We start from the raw sequence: 9,255 nt of genomic DNA, 5'->3' as shown, positions 1-9,255 counted from the left end.
AAATTAGAATGAACAAATACAGAAATACATTATAGTTGTTCTCTTTTTCTTTCTATAGCTTCATCCTACTTTTTGTCAAATGATTAACACCAACAACTATTTATTGACTCATATCAATGTGCTATCTCTTAACTTAACAAACAATTACCCGAAGAATGATTTCTACTTTGATGAGGTATGTGCCTGGTTGTGTGAATATGTTGATAAATTCATCTACCTGTTTTATAGAGCCTCTGATTTAGAAAAGAAAAGACCAAAACATATTATTGCCATTTAAGTCGACACCATAATGTCGTTTTTATTGACGATTATTTTCCCGACTATATGGTAGACCCTCTTTTTATTGGTAGGCTAACATCTTGAAGCCTCCGAGTTATGATTCTAACATATTAGATTTGGTAAAATGTCTTTGGAGTGACTCGTGTAGCCGATACCTACTATGCGGTTTTCATAAATGGTGTGAATTTGATTCTTTACTGTATTTTTAAACCATAAGGGGCATTGCAAGTGAACACAGAACGAGACAACCTTATATTTTTATTTTTCGGGAGATATGTCTTATTGCTTACTTGTGTGCACACAAATATAACCATGACACACCTGTTCTAATAATGCAGTAGATTTCCGACTCGGATTTTAGTCAGTTTTAAACACTTAAAATCAGATACTCGTAATCAAGTTTGCAAATCCTTCGAAAACGTTCGATACACTGGCTTTTTCTCAAAAGAATGGTAGTCTTTCAAAATGTGCAGATTTTGATCATTAACGATTTGGTATTTTACACTGGCCTTATGATTTATCGGGTGGTAGAGAGCAACCGCTGATAGAAGAGTTTCAGAGTTAAAAAGTTGTATTTTGAGGAATATTTCGAAATATACTAGTTAATAAAACCAATAGCCGTAGTGCCTTGTTCTGCATAAACAAACACAAATCAATGCGATGAAAAACATTCAGGTAATAATAGCATGCAATGAAGGATGAGAAATAATCTAAAGTTTTGGAACTGTATTGTAGTGCTTTGATTTATTTTTACACTTGAAATGGATACTACAACCATAGATTACTAATCTTTCTCTCGAATAAAGCAGGAAGATTTTATCATGAAGTCAGACATCAATGAAGGTAGCTTCATAAATTGACCTTGAAAAGACACAAAGAAATGTGAAACTTTGTGAAAGGAGCACGGCGCATTCATTTTCTGCTATCTTTGGAAACAGAGGATAGCAAAGGACATTTGATGCAGGCATCAAGTTGAGAACGCTTTCGTTAACATAATACCAACCATGCACATAGCGAGCTCTTTATATCATAATTTACATTCTTTTGTGTGACACTTTATTCGTTTATTGCGGACAAAAGTATTGAAATTACATCGAAATTTGTAAGTAGTAATAATTTTGCATATCTAGAAGAGGACAATCGATTGAAACCTGCACACATTCGACTACCGACGTGTGTATTTGGATTTTCATAGATCCGATGTACCAACTGACGGGAGTATATCTATGGGTGTAAGAGATATCTAAAACGAAGAATATCTTTGTTTATTCAATCACGTGGATTAAGTATATTCTGTCAATATATTCCAAGTAACAGGTTTACCGATATGAAATGCCAGGAGTCGGCACCGGGATAATTCAGCGAACCGGGTCCTTTTTGTAGTATTTAGCTATTTTCCTATTTTTCCTCCATTATAGTCTCCATTTAGTACCGGTATACTTAAAGTTAGCTTAACGCGTGAAGGTACCTCGGCTACCGCTGGGCTCTTCGTCGGGGTGTCACATCCCAGGGAAGTCGGTGTTCGCTCAAGTAACATGGGGGGGGCGGTCTGGAAGCTTCAGGAAGGCGCTTTATGAAAATAACAGTTCCGGAAGAGAACAGGACCATGTCAGGTAAATAACAGTACCAGGAGAAAACAGGAACATGGTGGTATACAAAAGAGAATTAAGACAGAGTTACACACAGATTGGTTGACAAGGTGAAGAAAGGCCGGAACCTTAAGGTGGGTTTTTGTTAGTGCTAGGCAGACTTAATGGTTGTTTCGACAAGACGTGACGTACAGGCTGGTGCCACTTGGAGAAGAGAGCGAGCCACTCCTTGCAAACTAAGTTATATAACATTCTGTAAGGTTACTCGACCATATCTTGGAACTGCACTGATTGTGCGCTACGTTTAAAAATTAGCATAATAATATATAACCATGTAAGACGTGCATAACAGCAATTAGCGTAGCAAACCTTTAAAGTAACATGCTGCATCATGCTGATACGAAATGCCAGGAGTCGGTACCGGGATAATTCAGCGAACCGGGTTCTTTTTTTTGTATTTAGTTATTTTCCTATTTTGCCTCCATTTAGGTAGTATTTAGGCAGTATCCATTTAGGCAGTATCCATTTAGGTTATTATTTGGGAACACTGCGTTACAGCTACTGCTGTACCGAAAATGGTTAAATCGTGTCCCATAACAATGTGTACATTGTGTATCAAGTGCCACCAGCCGCTTCGGTGCTTAAAGTCTCAATACGATACGTGTTTGCAGATGAATTTCGGAAAACAAACTTCCGCAGCATACTCAATATTTCTTATTCTAAATGCACTCTGACTAGGTGGTTTAATGGAGCAAAGCTGTTGCAATCGAAAGAAAGAAATTATTTTCTGTTGCCCTTATGGCGCGATCGATTTACCGTAAGTTCTCTGTGACCGCCCATATTAGCATGTCCATTACACAAATGTAACCTATATATACTCGTATCGTCCACTTTTTTTTACCCAATTACACGGTGGAAAAGTCTGAAAATACCTGTTCATTCATTGTATGGAAGGAAATGATATAATTGTACAAGCTACATCGGTAAGACCGAAAGAAATACACTATTCAACACTGGATAGCCACGAAAGTGAAAGTAAGTCCCGAACCTTACGTTCGTAAACAAAGAGAGGGATTTAAATTGGCGCATGATCTGTTGGGTGGGGTTTGAAAATGTTGATTAAAGTTTGTAGAATCTACGGGCTCGTTAAAAAATCTGGCGAATTTTATTCAGCTAAAAATGTTTAACGACAGATAACTCGATAAAAATAATGAATATTAATATTAAACTTGCAAAGGACGGTGTCATTTTCACTGCGCTTTTTAAGGCAGTAAACTGGAAAGGTCGAAATATAAATTTGACAAACACACATTGAGACTTGAACGACGCAATTTGCGTTAAATCCGTCAGTATCTCTGTCATGGGTGCGGAAAGATTTACCTCTGCTCTTATAAAGATAATAAACTGGAAATGGAAGTAACGGGAATGGACACTTAGAGAAAAGAGGACTTGAGAAGTGTCTGGTTTGCAACAGGGTATAAAAAAATGCAGCTCGATATGGAAAATATATGTACAGTGTCTTCAAGGTTCTTGGCGAACGAATTTATGGATTTTCTACGATATTTCCTGGAAAAGATTTAAAACTGAATTAATAGGTTACGGTTGAATGACGTCCTTGATTTCACACTTAACGAAAACTGCGATTAAGCAACAAGCAGGGAGGTACACACAACTTAACTAAGGTGCTTGAACATTTACCCCATGTTTTATTAAAATAAAATTACATATATCATTAATTTTTATGTATTGTAATAAATATACAGATGTACGTACTCATTGTTAGAAGCAAAATTTAATATTTCTGCTTTCTTTTCCCTTTTAATTGTTCTTGTTTTTAATTTTGCTCAATGATCATAAAAAAGCAAGACCTTACTAAAAGAGGCAAAAACATATTCGGGAATTGCGTAGACTGTTCCACGTGACAGAAGTTATTGCCGAGGTCATTCAAAGCTCCTTTCATGTTCAAGAAATGGCGCCCTGTCACTTTTTCATCGGTCCACTTATTAAACGTATGCAGAATGTAATTGTTTGTTAGGTGCTGGGTTGTGGGAGGGGATTGGGGGGGGGGAGGAGACTATCCTAATTCTTTTGAGAAAACATGATTCTTTAAGTCGGCAAACCGTGAGCTTCCTATATGGGATCTTATAAACGGGTAGTATGGACATACAGTTCGACGAAATCTGTTCAAGAATGCTGTCCTAGAAGCGCTTTTGCAACGGAAAAGGAATTATGAGAACTCAATCCCAAGTTTCATCATGTAGTGGTTCTTGTATATTGAAGTGTCGGTGCTACTTAAGATAAACATTTCACGTTGTACCTTCAACACTATAAACATATAGACAGCCTCCAAATATGATGACAAACACGGAAAGAAGAAAAAGAAAAGGAAATAGAAGGCGCAAACAGACCTGTGTTTCGACTAGGGCTGCCCAGTTGATTCATTATATAGTTGTTGCTTTCAGAATCTATTCTATATATATATATATATATATATATATATATATATATATATATATATATATATATATATATAAATGAAAATCGTAATGAGTTGGAAAATCAAGAACAGTGTAAAAACTTCCAGCCTCCACCGGGATTCGAACCCGGGCCTCCCGCTTTGTACGCGGACACCCTAACCAACTAGGCCATGGACGCTGATTGTATGTCCAGAGGTTCTAAACCGGTAAGGAAGGTCGTAATTCCACTGTAGGCGTTTGTCACCTGTATCGAACAATACTAGTTCTGTTTTCGGTGACATATTTTGCCTTACTCCAGAGATCAAACATGATGCTAACCAACTCGAAAATCATTTGTGATTCCTATATATATATATATATATATATATATATATATATATATAACTCTAAATTAGACCGTTGGGCGACATAGGATAAAAAGAGCACTTAGGGCAACATTGGCAATTTAATGTTATTGTTTCACACTGGACCATTGTAAAGACTCCAGTTTGAGTGCTTTTAAATATAATCCTTTTGCAAAATACAAATACCAAGGATTTTAATTAAATAATCAATTAATTGTACACAAACACACTTAGGGCGACATATAGATGTCGCCCTAAGTGCATCTCAGTGAATTTAACTGTGAAACAGCACTTTGGGCGACATCGCATCAAATAACACTTAGGGCGACATTGGCATTTTAATGTAATTTCATCACATTGAAGTCCAGTATGGGTACTATTTATAGTAATCCCTTTGAAATATATATTTAGCAAGGAATTAACTAAGTAATTAATTAATTAATTACACATATACATGTAATACAATACTATTTTGTCACACTGGACCACTGTATAGGACTCCAGTGTGGGTACTATTTATAGAAATCCATTTGCAAGACAATAAACCAAGTAGTTTAACTAATTAATTAATTAATAACACATATTCATGTTGACGTATGCGAATTTAGCCCTTTTCACAACACTTGGGCAACATATCATAAAAACAACACTTAGGGCGACAGTGGCAATTTAATGAATATTTCATCAAACTGGACCACTGTTAGGACTCCAGTATGGGTATTATTTATATGTATCCCTTTGCACAATACATATAGCAAATAATTTAACTAATTAATTATTTAATTGCACATATACAAGTTGTCCTATGTAAATATATCTCTTTTCACAACACTTAGGGCGACATAGAATAAAAACAGCACTAAGGGCGACATTGGCAATTTAATGTTATTCCATCACACTGGACCACTGTTAGGACTCCAGTATGGGTACTATTGATAGTAACCCCTTTGTAAAATTAATATAGAAAATAATCTAATTAACTAAGTAATTAATTACACATAGTTGTCCTATGTGAATTTATCTCTTTTCACAACACTTAGGGCGACACAGAATAAAAACAGCACTTAGGGCGACATTGGCAATTGAATGTTATTCCATCACACTGGACCACTGTTAGGAATCCAGTATGGGTACTATTGATAGCAACCCCATTGTAAAATAAATATAGAAAATCATCTAATTAACTAAGTAATTAATTACACATATACAAGTTGTCCTATGTAAATTTATCTCTTTTCACAACACTTAGGGCGACATAGAATAAAAACAGCACTTAGGGCAACATTGGCAATTTAATGTTATTCCATCACACTGGACCACTGTTAGGACTCCAGTATGGGTACTATTCATAGATACCTCTTTGTAAAATAAATATAGAAAATAATTTAATTAACTAAGTAATTAATTACACATATACAAGTTGTCCTATGTGAATTTATCTCTTTTCACAACACTTAGGGCGACATAGAATAAAAACAGCACTTAGGGCGACATTGGCAATTTAATGTTATTCCATCACACTGGACCACTGTTAGGACTCCAGTATTGGTACTATTGATAGTAACCCCTTTGTAAAATAAATATAGAAAATAATTTAATTAACTAAGTAATTAATTACACATATACAAGTTGTCCTATGTGAATTTATCTCTTTTCACAACACTTAGGGCGACATAGAATAAAAACAGCACTTAGGGCGACATTGGCAATTTCATGTTATTCCATCACACTGGACCACTGTTAGGACTCCAGTATTGGAACTATTGATAGTAACCCCTTTGTAAAATAAATATAGAAAATTATCTCATTAACTAAGTAATTAATTACACATATACAAGTTGTCCTATGTAAATTTATCTTTTTTCACAACACTTAGGGCGACATAGAATAAAAACAGCACTTAGGGCGACATTGGCAATTTAATGTTATTCCATCACACTGGACCACTGTTAGGACTCCAGTATTGGTACTATTGATAGTAACCCCTTTGTAAAATAAATATAGAAAATCATCTCATTAACTAAGTAATTAATTACACATATACAAGTTGTCCTATGTAAATTTATCTTTTTTCACAACACTTAGGGCGACATAGAATAAAAACAGCACTTAGGGCAACATTGGCAATTTAATGTTATTCCATCACACTGGACCACTGTTAGGACTCCAGTATGGGTACTATTGATAGTAATCCCTTTGTAAAATAAATATAGAAAATAATGTAATTTACTAAGTAATTAATTACACATATACAAGTTGTCCTATGTGAATTTAGCTCTTTTCACAACACTTAGGGCGACATAGAATAAAAACAGCACTTAGGGCAACATTGGCAATTTAATGTTATTCCATCACACTGGACCACTGTTAGGACTCCAGTATGGGTACTATTCATAGTAACCCCTTTGTAAAATAAATATAGAAAATCATCTAATTAACTAAGTAATTAACTACACATATACAAGTTGTCCTATGTAAATTTATCTTTTTTCACAACACTTAGGGCGACATAGAATAAAAACAGCACTAAGGGCGACATTGGCAATTTAATGTTATTCCATCACACTGGACCACTGTTAGGACTCCAGTATGGGTACTATTCATAGTAACGTCTTTGTAAAATAAATATACGGGTACTAGTGATAGCAACCCCATTGTAAACTAAATATAGAAAATCATCTCATTAACTAAGTACTTAATTACACATATACAAGTTGTCCTATGTAAATTTATCTCTTTTCACAACACTTAGGGCGACATAGAATAAAAACAGCACTTAGGGCAACATTGGCAATTTAATGTTATTCCATCACACTGGACCACTGTTAGGACTCCAGTATGGGTACTATTGATAGTAACCCCTTTGTAAAATAAATATAGAAAATCATCTAATTAACTAAGTAATTAATTACACATATACAAGTTGTCCTATGTAAATTTATCTCTTTTCACAACACTTAGGGCGACATAGAATAAAAACAGCACTTAGGGCAACATTGGCAATTTAATGTTATTCCATCACACTGGACCACTGTTAGGACTCCAGTATTGGTACTATTGATAGTAACCCCTTTGTAAAATAAATATAGAAAATCATCTAATTAACTAAGTAATTAATTACACATATACAAGTTGTCCTATGTAAATTTATCTTTTTTCACAACACTTAGGGCGACATAGAATAAAAACAGCACTAAGGGCGACATTGGCAATTTAATGTTATTCCATCACACTGGACCACTGTTAGGACTCCAGTATGGGTACTATTGATAGTAATCCCTTTGTAAAATAAATAAAGAAAATATTGTAATTAACTAAGTAATTAATTACACATATACATGTAATGCAATACTATTTTGTCACACTGGACCACTGTATAGGACTCCAGTGTGGGTACTATTCATAGAAATCCCTTTGCAAGACAATAAACCAAGTAGTTTAACTAATTAATTAATTAATAACACATATTCATGTTGGCGTATGTGAATTTAGCTGTTTTCACAACACTTGGGCAACATATCAAAAAAACAGCACTTAGGGCGACAGTGGCAAATTAATGTTATTCCATCACACTGGACCACTGTTAGGACTCCAGTATTGGTACTATTGATAGTAACCCCTTTGTAAAATAAATATAGAAAATCATCTAATTAACTAAGTAATTAATTACACATATACAAGTTGTCCTATGTAAATATATCTTTTTTCACAACACTTAGGGCGACATAGAATAAAAACAGCACTAAGGGCGACATTGGCAATTTAATGTTATTCCATCACACTGGACCACTGTTAGGACTCCAGTATGGGTACTATTCATAGTAACCTCTTTGTAAAATAAATATAGAAAATAATTTAATTAACTAAGTAATTAATTACACATATACAAGTTGTCCTTTGTGAATTTATCTCTTTTCACAACACTTAGGGCGACATAGAATAAAAACAGCACTTAGGGCGACATTGGCAATTTAATGTTATTCCATCACACTGGACCACTGTTAGGACTCCAGTACGGGTACTAGTGATAGCAACCCCTTTGTAAAATAAATATAGAAAATCATCTCATTAACTAAGTAATTAATTACACATATACAAGTTGTCCTATGTAAATTTATCTCTTTTCACAACACTTAGGGCGACATAGAATAAAAACAGCACTTAGGGCAACATTGGCAATTTAATGTTATTCCATCACACTGGACCACTGTTAGGACTCCAGTATTGGTACTATTGATAGTAACCCCTTTGTAAAATAAATATAGAAAATCATCTAATTAACTAAGTAATTAATTACACATATACAAGTTGTCCTATGTAAATTTATCTTTTTTCACAACACTTAGGGCGACATAGAATAAAAACAGCACTAAGGGCGACATTGGCAATTTAATGTTATTCCATCACACTGGACCACTGTTAGGACTCCAGTATGGGTACTATTGATAGTAATCCCTTTGTAAAATAAATAAAGAAAATATTGTATTTAACTAAGTAATTAATTACACATATACATGTAATGCAATACTATTTTGTCACACTGGACCACTGTATAGGACTCCAGTG

General features: G+C 34.5%; 1 non-coding gene across 1 annotated transcript; it reads right to left on the bottom strand.

The window, feature by feature from the left end:
* Positions 1-4,450: 4,450 nt before the first annotated feature.
* Positions 4,451-4,523, bottom strand: Trnac-aca (transfer RNA cysteine (anticodon ACA)). The gene has a single exon. It is a non-coding gene; the product is annotated as a tRNA-Cys (tRNA).
* Between the last annotated feature and the right edge of the window lie 4,732 nt (positions 4,524-9,255).

This window comes from Apostichopus japonicus, chromosome 9 (assembly GCF_037975245.1).
Source record: "Apostichopus japonicus isolate 1M-3 chromosome 9, ASM3797524v1, whole genome shotgun sequence".
Lineage (NCBI taxonomy): Eukaryota > Metazoa > Echinodermata > Holothuroidea > Aspidochirotida > Stichopodidae > Apostichopus > Apostichopus japonicus.
This window is presented reverse-complemented; position numbering and strand designations above follow the sequence as displayed.